This window comes from Thermobia domestica, chromosome 17 (genome assembly GCF_964235325.1).
Source record: "Thermobia domestica chromosome 17, izTheDome1.hap1.1, whole genome shotgun sequence".
NCBI lineage: Eukaryota > Metazoa > Arthropoda > Insecta > Zygentoma > Lepismatidae > Thermobia > Thermobia domestica.
The window spans coordinates 113,136,348-113,148,807 of NC_137470.1; positions in this window are offsets into that span (position 1 = coordinate 113,136,348).

The following is a 12,460-nucleotide window of genomic DNA, read 5'->3' on the forward strand; positions in this document are numbered from 1 at the left end:
TTATCTATCTAAATATCCATGTTTTAGTATTCACCGGTACCAGCGAAACGAACGCGCCACTATTACTTAAAGGAGTATCCCTATACTTCAACTTCCTTTTCACACTTCCCTTCACCGATAACGGAAGATGGCAAAACATGGATATTTAGAGAGAAAACATACTAGTTCCTGTGTAATTCCTTAAACCGCTTGGGATAGGTCCTATAGTTCTTAAGTTAGGGAGTTTTGAAAAATGATTTTTCGAATTTTCAATGGATCACAACTCTGAAAGGAGGTATTTTTCGGCCCATGTTTATTAGAACTTTTTTCCTTTATTTCGTATAAGGAATCGCCTCCCAAAGTTTGTCGGTGGAGTTACCTACCACCCTGTATATATATATATATATATATATATATATATATATATATATATATATATATATATATATATATATATCTTTCTCCCCTTAAGTTCTACAATCAAACTAAAATGATAAAAACTTCCGAGCTTCAAACCTCATCTATGTTGAAAATTTGATCGAGATCGGTCGGGCGATTCATGAGTTATTAACGCACATAATCACTTCAATTTTTATAGATTTTTGTATGACTTTCCTCTTCCCTCTCCCCTTCGTTGGTGCGTCAAAGTGAAATGACAAAAGACATCCTAGTCCCGAACCTCTTCTATGTCGAAAATGTATCGAGATTGGTCTTTGGTGAAGAGTTATTAAGTTTTTTATTTTTATAACTCTCCCTCCCCTAAGGTCTACCGTCAAAGTGAATAGCTAAAGACACTCCCTGGCCACAACCGCATGTATACACGACTCCAAAAGTGCATTACCACCTGCAATTCTCCTTTTCCTGAAATAGCAGGCAACCCAAAAAGCCCGGCTGTTGGGTTGGTTGCAAATTCGAAAGGCGTTGGACTAAACCTCAATTTTGTCACAAATATATCAGTGGGGCAAACTGCAAATAAGAGAATAAAACAAATTGTTAAGAATGACAATTTTATTATTGTGACGGAGTTGGATGACATCAAAAGTTACAAAATGACTTACTTAAGCAGTTCAAACAAGATGAATGGTAAGAAACAGATATAACAAGAAAGCATTTCTCTCTTTCCCCCTCCCCACCCAAAAAAAGAAACTCATAAAAAGGGAGTTATATAATATAAAGGTTTCATACAAAAGCCTAACAGCACAAAAAACAAATAGCTAAACGAAACGAAAAAGAGACAAACACAGAATAGGGGACACCAGTGGCGTAGCAGGCTTGCGGCCCTCCCATACAAGATAAAGAAATGGGACCCTAGTTGTAAACCCCATTGTTATAATAATAATAACAATAATAATAATAATAATAATAATAATAATTATTATTATTATTATTATTATTATTATTAAAATTCGTTTTCTTTTCAAAATCTCTGACTCTGCCTAAGAGCATGAATGCATATAGCGATCATGTATGTACGTTTTATCAACGAGCGGTCCCAAAGGCTAAAAGGGGTGGAAATCTCCAAGAGAGAGAAATAAAAAAAAACTTTCTTATGGTAAATTCTAGTTCAAAGTTCGAAGCACTTGATTTTGCACCTGATTTTTTGTTTCTTTTTTCAGGGAACAGAAAAGTTCTGGTGCCTAAGAAATTACACCATATAATATTGCAAATTTGCAAGTGGATGTATGTACATTGCAATTTGTGGTAATAAAGATATTATGATTAAAAAATAATATTGTAAAAATTAAGTTTACTTTCTTGATCCATCGCAAGTCTTAGGTGTCCTTTATACCTCGCTGCCCCCCGAATATCGATATCGAAAATTTAGAATGATATATTCATGTTCATATATTCGCGATATCGAATGTTCATATATGATAATATAGATATCTACGATAGCGATGTATCGACATATCACAGGCCCAAGTCCAAGAAGTGATGTTTGAAATATACTGGAATCAACAATCAAATTCTAAATAAGTTCTCCATTTCCGTATTCAATGTTGAGGGGGAAGGGTGTGAACCCGAATAGAAATTTTAAGAAAAACAAATGTTAAGATAAAAGTAGGTTTTCCGTCTCCCCTTGAATACAAAAATTAACAGAAAACTACTACTGTAATTTACCTTTTACTTCTGTTTCTGATTGTTATCACAAATCAGCGACAGTACACATAATTTACATAGTATACCAATACACTCTATAATTTTTCACAACCAAGCAAGCCGGAAGATGAATTTCCTGTGATATTAAAGTGGAATGTTCTACAAAATAGTCAAAATTCATTAGCCATATTTCTATCAGTACTTTGGTACGGACTAAGAGTTACAAGACTAACAGAACTAGAAATTAGAGATTTCATTCCTTTTTTTCTCAGACTAAAACACTTCTGCGTTTTCCTGAGGTTTTCATTTTCTTAATATAAGTCCCCTATTCTGGGCTAATTCTGACTACCGCGGTTTCGAGGTAATCGGTAAACGAAAACATAAAGTTTGTCGACTCAAACTCTCGACACTTTGTGAGAAGATATTTCACAGTTCATGTTGTTATTTCTTCGTTACAAAAACACTTCTAGTTGACTCTATTCATGGTAAATTACCGAACTTATAAGCATTTACAATTATTGAAAAATGAATAATTATTTTTAAACATAAAAAGTCGTTAGAGTTCAGTGGATTATGCAGTAGTAGATGGAAGTGAATGAAAATATTGTTTATTTGTTGAGATGTGCAAACTGAATGTGAATAATCAGTGTATCCCATTCTCTTGTCCAGAGGCGGATCTACGATGGACTTCTGGGGGCTCGGTGGTTGATAATACTCCTACTTAGAGCTACTCCTACCTAGAGCTCCAAACTCTGAAATGGTGGGCAATCACCATAGGGGCAATCGCCATGATCGCCCCTTGGATCCGCCTCTGCTCTTGTGTAGCAGACTTTGAAGACATTTAGTTCGTGTATGCTTCTGACAATGCTAATTGGGGATGGCCGCATCTGGATAATTTTTTATTCTGATATCGGATAGAAACTTATCCGGATTTGCAATATCCGGTTGACGGATAAAAAAACGAACGACAGAAAACGGATAATATCCGACTGACGGGTAATATCCGGATAATGGATGACGGATAAGATCCGGATAACGGATGATATCCGGATGTTGGATAATATCCAGATAATGGATTTATCCGGATAATTTATAAAATTAAGATAACGGATAATATCTGGATAATGGAACATTCGCATAACTGATTACATCCAGATGACGGATAAAGGATAATAACCAGATTACGCATATTGTTTTAAAAAGGCATAATAAGAGAGGGACGTATCAGTCTTTTATGCTCATGGAGTTATTAAAAGACGATCATCGGGCACTAGTCTTTACCATGGAAAGATATTGCTTCTTAAAATGTTTCCTAGTAATTTTCTATTTTCTTGTTCTTGTGGGGTGCGGTGGATCAATGGCAGACCGCTTGAGTGTGGGGTGCATATTGTTTCGATCTCCGGCAAGTAAGTTTGCGGTGGACAAGATCGTATCCGTAGGTTCTCTCAAAGTACTCCCGTTTCTTTCCACTTTTCACTGCATCAATTCTTCTATTATTATTGACTTGCTTTAATCATTGGGCGTGGAGGCTCTCTGGTAGAGCGCTTCCTCTCGTGCGTGGGTCCTTATTTTTTCGAACCTCAGCCAAGTAAGTTGTGTGGTGCACAGGATCGTTTCCGTGGTTTTTCTCAGGGTACTCCCGCTTTTCATTCCATCAATTCCTCTATTATCACTGAGGGGCCGCCGTGGCTCAGTGGTAGAGCGTTCACCTCTGGTGTTTGGGGTTCTGGGTTCGATCCCAGCCCCCACCAAGTGAACTTTGTTGTGGACAAACACCGTGTGCGTGGGTTTCCTCGGGGTTCTCCCGTTTAGTCCCATTTTCTTCATTCCACCATTTTCATTCATTATTCAATATCACCGTCTCCTTTAACCTAACCGGCATAACCGTGGGACGTAAAACTTAAATATTTCATTTTTCTATTATCACTGCCTTACTTTAATCATTGGGCGCGGTGGCTCAGTGGTAGAGCGCTTCCTCTGGTGCATGGGGTCCTTATTCTTTCGATCCCCACCCAAGTAAATTTGAACTGGACAAGATCGTAACCGTGGTTATTCTGAGGGTACTCCCGCTTCTTCCCACTTTTCATTCCACCAATTCCTCTATTATCATTGACTTGCTATAATCATTGGGCGCGGTGGCTCAATGGTAAGGAGTTTCCTCTTTTGGACTAATTAATTTTGTGTTTCACAAGATCGTATCCGTGTGTTTGTCAGAGTACTCTCGCTTCCTCTCACATTTCATTTCACCAATTCTTCTATTACACTGTTCAACAACGAAAATGTAAATTGAACAAAATCAGCTAATTCGTATTGATTTTGTGGTGGTGATCACGAATTTGAAAGTTATTTTCGAATATTAGCTCTACTTTTCGTTTTACAGGCATGTCTAATAATAATGCTTTAAAAAATACATTCGCTTCGTTTGGGGTAAAATGTTACACTGATCCGGCAACACTGGAGACACTATATGAACGCTTGGTTTCATTGTGTTCCTTATCTCAGTAGTGCTCTGCTATTGTTAGAAAAGACAGGTTTAGTGCAGTTATCAGCGTTTTGGGTGTGACGTTTGCGTAGTGCAGGGCATAAAAATATAACTACAAGTACGCAAAAATACTGGTATTTCGAATGTATATTTTTTAATAGTTGTCGGAACTATTTCAAGTGACATTTTGAGGATTTCAATAAACAAAAATGCCGCGAAATTGTGTAAACAGTGCGGATACCTTCTGCTACGTGTGTGGGGAAGTGACATTTTCCTCACAAAAGCAGACTATAACACCACTAATAAGAAAAGCCTATAAATATTACTTTGGTTGTAAAATTGGAGACCAAGATAAATCTTGGGCACCCCACATTGCGTGTAACACTTGTGCCAGCAATCTAAGAAATTGGATTAATGGGAAGGGGCGCTCAATGCCATTTGCAGTGCCCATGATTTTGAGGGAGCCAAGCGACCACATCAGAGACTATTTTTGTATGGTTCCTTCCGTCAAGAAGGGAATTTCCACGAAGAAGAAGCAGGCCTTGATCTATCCTAACATTCCTTCTGCAATGCGCCCTGTTCCACATGGAGAAGGACTACCTGTTCCTGACCCGCCTAAAGAATACGATCTTTTTTCTGATGATGATCAAGAAGTTGAAGCTCCTGAATCAAGTACTTCGAAGGACCCTACGTTTGTTGTAGAAGAACCTCCATGTGAACCACATAGACTTACTCAAGAGGAACTAAGTGATCTAATCAGAGACTTGGACCTCTTGAAAAGCAAAGCCGAAATTTTAGCGTCACGCTTAAAGCAATGGAATTTATTGCAGGAAAAAGTAAATATTTCAGTGTATCGGAATAGGGAGAAGATGTTCACTTCATTTTTTACTATGGAAGCCACACTTGTGGCATGTACAGATGTAAATGGTCTCATGAGGGCACTTAAAATTAATTACGAACCTACGGAGTGGAGGCTCTTTATAGATTCGTCCAAGGTGAGTTTAAAGGCAGTGCTTTTACATATTGGAAATGAACTTCCTTCAATTCCTGTAGGTTACGCAGTTCATATGAAGGAATCGTATGAAAACTTGAAACGTTTACTTCAAGCCATTAAATATTACGATTTTCAGTGGCTCATTTGTGGTGACCTTAAAGTAATAGCACTGTTGCTAGGTATGCAGTTAGGGTATACAAAGTATTGTTGTTTTATATGTGAATGGGACAGTAGAGATCGTGGTTCTCATTACCGCAAAAGTGACTGGAGTACCAGAGAAACTCTTCAGCCGGGAGTGAAAAATGTGCAGCATGAACCAATGGTAGATCGTAACCGAATTTTGCTTTCCCCTCTACATATTTAATTAGGTCTTATGAAAAGTTTTGTTAAGAGCATGAACCAAGAGGATGAGGCCTATAAGTACCTAAGAGGACAATTCCCTCGATTAAGTGATGCCAAAGTTAAAGAGGGTGTTTTCATAGGGAAACAGATTAGGCAACTATTCAAAGATCACAAATTCGACGAAATTCTCCAAGGTGAGGAGAAAGCTGCGTGGGAAAGCTTGAAGAGTGTTTGTTCACAGTTCTTGGGAAGACACCGAGCAACAAATTACAAATAACTGGTAGCAAAGTTGTTATTGTGCTACGAAAATCTTGGGTGCAATATGTCTCTGAAACTCCACTTTCTTCATTCACATCTAGACTTCCTTCCCGAAGATTGTGGAGCAGTAAGTGACGAACATGGTGAGCGTTTCTATCAAGAAATTGCAGCCATGGAGAAGAGATGTGAGAGAAAGTGAAGATCTAACATATTCGCCGACTACTGTTGGACTATTGCAAGGGATGCTCCAGATGTAATCTACAAAAGGCAAGCCAAGCGAGGACGCTCAAAATAAAATAAACATATCCTGTACAAGGGATCACTTGAAACTTTTGTCTACATTGCAGTGTAGTTCTTGCACAAAAAGGTATTTGTACATATTTTTCATGTTTTGATGTTAATACTGATTTTTATTATGGAATTGTTAATATTTAACTTCACCACGGTTACTTTATTTTCTGTAGCGCTGTGAAACTGGTATTTGCGCAATTTTGAAAAAGGAAGTACAAGGGTATAGAAAGCTATAGGTTAGGGTACTTCTTAACTCCCCAGCTTATCACATCACAATGAAATAGATAAAAAAGTTAAATGTAGGTTTTTACAAGGATTTTGCTAAAATGTTCTATAAATATTAATACATTTGTATATATACAGCTACTGTTGTACAAGAGCGTTTTTTTCACAACCTGAGCTAAGAAAATTCTTCTATTATCATTTCCTTTCATATTATGCTTAAATGAATGTAAAAATCGCAATTTCAAAGAATTAACATACTTTCGATCAAAATTTGTTGAACAGTGTTATCATTGACTTACTTTAATAATTGAACGCGGTGGCTCAGGTGTAGAGCACTTCCTCTGGTGGGCCAAGTAAGACTGTGGTGGACAAGATCGTATCTGTGGGTTTTTTCAGGGTACTCCCGCTTCTTCCCAATTTCACTCCACCAATTCCTCTTTTATCATTGACTTGATTCAATCATTGGTCACGGTGCATCAGTGGTAGAACACTTCGTCTGGTGCGTGGGATCCTTATTGTTTCCATCCCCGGCCAAGTAAGTTTGTGGTGGACAAGATCGTAACCGTGGGTTCTCTCGGAATACTCCGGCTTGTTCCCACATTTCATTCCACCAATTCCTCTATAATCATTGACTTGCTTTAATCATTGGGCGCGGCGGCTCAGTGGTAGAGCGCTTCCTCTGGTGCGTGGGGTCCTTATTCTTTCGTTCCTCACAAAAGTAAATTTGAACTGGACAAGATCGTATCCGTGGTTTTTCTCAGGGTACTCCCGCTTCTTCCCACTTTTCATTCCACCAATTCCTCTATTATCATTGACTTGCTTTAATCATTGCGCCCGGTGGCTCAGTGGTAGAGCGCTTCCTCTTGAGCTTGTAGAGTTTATTGTTTCCATCAGCGGCCAAGTAAGTTTGTGGTGGACAAGATCATATCCGTGGGTTTACTCAGGGTACTCCCGTTTCTTCCCAATTTTAATACCACCAATTCCTCTATTATCATTGACTTGGTTTAATCATTGGGCGCGGTGGCTCAGTGGTAGAGCCCTTCCTCTGGTGGGCCAAGTAAGATTGTGGTGAACAAGATCATATCCGTGGGTTTTGTCGGAAAACTCTTGCTTTCTCCCACATTTCATTCCACCAATTCTTCTATTATCATTGACATACTTTGATCGTTGAACGCGGTGGCTCAGTGGTAGAGCGCTTCGTCTGATGTGCCCAGTAAGATTGTAATGGACAAGATCGTATCCGTGGGGTTTGTCAGGGTACTCACGTTTCTTCCCTTTTTTAATTCCAACAATTCCCCTATTATTACTGACCTACTGTATACATTGGGCGCGTTGACTCAACTGCAGAGCGCTTCGCCTGGTGGACCAAGTACGTTTGTGGTGGAAAAGATCGTATCCGTGGGTTTTGACAGTGTACTCCTGTTTCTTCCCTCTTTTCACTGCATTAATTCCTCTTTTATCATTGACTTGATTCAATCATTGGGCAGGGTTTCTCAGTGGTAGAACGCTTCCTCTGGTGCGTGGGATCCTCATTCTTTCGATCCCCCGCCTGAAAAATTTCTGGTGGACAATATCGTATCCCTGGGTTTTGTCAGGGTACTCCCCCTCCCTCACACATTTCATGCCACAAATTCTACTATTATCATTGACTTGCTTCAATTATTTGGCGCAGTGGGTCAGTGGTAAAGCGTTTCCACTGGTGGGCCAAGTAAGTTTGTGATGGACAAGATCGTATACGTGGGTTTTCTGAGAGTACCTCCGCTTCTTCCCACTTTTCAATCCACCAATTTCTCTATTATCATAGACTTACATTAATCATTCTGCGCGGTGGCTCACTGGTAGAGCGTTTCCTCTCGTGGGCCAATCAAGTTTGTAGTGGACAAGATCGTATCCATGTTTTTTTAGGGCACTTTCCCTTCATCCCACGTTTCATTCCACCAATTGCTTTATTATCATTGACTAGCTTCAAACATTGGGCGCAGTGGCTCAGTGATACAGCGCTTCCTCTGGTGAGCTTATTAAGTTTGTGATGGACAAGATCGTATCCTTGAGTTTACTCAGGATACTCCCGTTTCTTCCCACTTTTCATTCCACCAATTCATCTATTATCATTGAATTGGTTTAATCATTGGGCGCGGCGGCTCAGTGGTAGAGCGCTTCCTCTGTTGGGCCAAGTAAGTTTGCAATGAACAAGATCGTATCCGTGTGTTTTGTCAGGGTACTCCCGACTCTTCCCACTTTTCATTCCACCAATTCCTATATTATAATTGACCTACCCTAAATATTGCGCGCGGTGGCTCAGTGGTAGAGCGCTTCGTCTAGTGGGCCAAGTATGTTTGTGGTGGACAAGATCGTATCCGTAGGTTTTAACAGGGTACTCCCGCTTCCTCGCACATTTCTCTCTACCAATTCTTCTATTGTTATTGATTTGCTTCAATCATTGGGCGAGGTGGCTCAGCTGTAGAGCGCTTCCTCTGGTGGGGCAAGTAAGTTTGTGGTGGACAAGATCGTATCCGTGAGTTTTGTCAGGTTACTCTCGCTTCCTCCAACATTTCATTACACCAATTATTTTATTATTGTTTACTTGCTTCAATCATTGGGCGCAGTGGCTCAGTGGTAGAGCGCTTCATCTGGTGGGCCAAGTAAGTTTGTGGTGGAGAAGATCGTATCCGTGGGTTTACTTAGAATACTCCCGTTTCTTCCCACTTTTCATTGCAGCAACTCCTCTATTATCATTGAATTGGTTTAATCATTGGGAGCGGTGGCTCAGTTGTAGAGCGCTTCCTCTGGTAGGCCAAGTAAGATTGTGGTGGACAAGATCATATCCGTGGGTTTTGTCTATGTACTCCAGCTTCCTCCCATATTTCATTCCACCAATTCTTCTATTATCATTGACTTGCTTCAATCATTGGGCGCAGTGGCTCAGTGGCAGAGCGCTTCCTCTGGTGGGCCAAGTAAGTTTGTGGTGGACAAGATCGTATCCGTGGGTAATGTGGTAATGTCCAAAATTGGTTCCTGGCCTCAAAGCGTCAGAAATGAGTCACCGAATTGGCTCAATCTCAATACTTGGTTGCGCAAGATAGAACAACCATTTATAGCTGTATGGATGGTTTTATCCATATCCGTAATAAAATACTGAGATTGAACTACAGCAATGGTTTACATCACAACCCAAATGCTTGGAACCGAATCTGATTTCTGATATCACCGCATTGCTCTAGCGTTCAAGACCTCTCCAATGATTAAACCAAGTTACTCATGATAAAAGAATTGGTTGAATAAAATGTGGGAGGAAGCGAGAGTACCCTGAGAAAAACCACGGATACGACCTTGTCCACCACAAACTTACTAGGCCGGCAATCGAAACAATAAGGTTCCCATGCTCCAGAAAAAAGGACCCCGACACTGAACTACAGGGCTAATGATTGAAGAGAGTGAATGATAATAGAAGAATTGGTGGAATGATATGTGCGAGGAAACGGGAGTGCCCTGTCAAAACCCAAGAATACGATCTCGTCCACCAGAAACTTAATAAGCTCACCAGAGGAAGCGCTGTATCACTGAGCTAGTGCGCACAATAATTGAAGTAAATCAATGATAATAGAAGAAGTGGTGGAATGAAATGTGGGAGGAAGCGGGAGTACCCTGACAAAATCCACGGATACGATCTTGTACACCACAAACTTACTTGACCCACCAGAAGAAACGCTCTACCACTGAGTCACTGCACCCAATGATTGAAGAGAGTGAATGATAATAGAAGAATGGGTGGAATGAAATATGCAAGGAAGCGGGAGTACCCTGAATAAACCCACGTATACTATCTTGTCCACCAAAACCATACTTGGCCCACCAGAGGAAGCGCTCCACCGCTGAGCTACCGCGCCCAATGATTAAAGTATGTTAATGATAATGGAAGAATTGGTGGAAAGAAATGTGGGAGGAAGCGTGAATACCCTGAAAAAACCCACGGATACAATCTTGTAACTTACTTGGACATATATAAGTAATAACACTAAACATAACAACCGAAAAGTTAAGTTTGTGAAATCCTTACTGTTGTACATTTCTCGTTTAACGCCTCACAAAGTGAAAAATTACTTAAATATTGCCAATGAAAGGTTACTAATTTCGATTAGGTTTGTCCAAACCACAAATTAACTCCCTTCTAAGGGGCACATGGAAACATATTGGCAATAAGAAAACGACGCTATGTGGAAAGTAAGTTAAATGTCATATAGCAAATATCTATTAACTAAAGAACAAAAATATAAAATAAAATACTACTTAAATCCAAGATTTCTACATACGGTCATGTATGCAATGAGTACTTTCAGGCCCATTGCTAATTTTGTATATATATATATATGCATATATTTAAAGAAATTTAATTTTCATATTATTTCTTGTTTATTAATACATGGAAGTGCGTCGGGACCGTAATACGGCAAATTGTGGAGGCGTTAAAATATTAAATAATGCTTTTGATAAAGTGGATACTTTCAAATATTTAGGATCAATATTAACAGACGAAAATCATATTCACGAAGAAATTAAATGTCGACTAAAAGCAGGGAATTCGTGTTACTATTCGGTTCCAAATCTCTTGTCGTCGCGAATTTTGTCGAGGAATTTGAAGCTTAAAATATATAAAACGATAATCATGCCTTTTGTTCTGTATGGTTGTGAAACTTGGTCGCTTACTCTGAGGGAAGAACATAGACTGAAAGTATTTGAGAACAGGATCCTGAGAAGAATATTCGGACCCAAGAGGAACGAGAATGGGGAATGGCGGAAGCTTCATAACGAGGAACTACATAGTTTATTCGGTTTACCCAACATTGTTAGGGTCGTCAAGTCTAGGAGGCTTAGGTGGGCAGGTCATGTAGCTAGAATGGAAGAAAGTAGAAACGCTTTCAAAGTCTTGACTGGTAGACCCATAGGAAAACGACCATTAGGAAGACCTAGGCGCAGATGGGAGGACAATATTAAGATGGATCTCGCAGAGATAGGAATACAAAGTAGAAACTGGATCCAATTAGCTAAGGATAGAAGTCAGTGGAGAGCTTTTGTGAACGCGGCACTGAACCTCCGGGTTCCATAGGCCATAGAGTTATATATATATATCGTTCGTGAAAGAGTCATGTTATTTCTTTAATACAAGTACATGAATACAGTTAGCTCCTCTTAATGAAAATAAGTGGTGGTTGGTCTTTAAAACTAGTGTGGAAAGATTAGTAAAGAATTTGGCATAATTTAGAAAATATATGATAATTCAGGCCCGTGTTTGGCATCATCGATTGTCTCAAGAGTGGCAACCCTGACTTAAAGGTTTCGCTTCAAGAATAATGGATTCTCTGGGATATATCAGATATACAACTCGAGTTGGAGCAGTATTCTCTATAACAAGCTTTGAAGCAGGCAGTATATCTGTTGAAATAAGTTATTTCTGAGTATATGAGTGGAATTCAGAACTATTTTGAGTCAGTTCGACTTGTTTCTAGTTAAGGCAAGGTAAATCAATCCCCGGATAGAGAAATAGATTACTCTTATGTTATTTCTTACTAGGGAACATCTTACATTTTCACGGGAGACAGTGTCCTTTTATGGGTATTGACATTTCCACGTATATTTAAGATTGCTAGCAATACCTGGTTTCCATAGTAACGGAGCAAGTAGTAGGGATTTTAGAGTGAAAGCCTTATTTGAATTGTGAGCAAGAAGGATGCTTGTTTACGAGGTTCAAAGACTGTTTTTAAACCACAGTCTGACTGTATTCAACTGAGTGT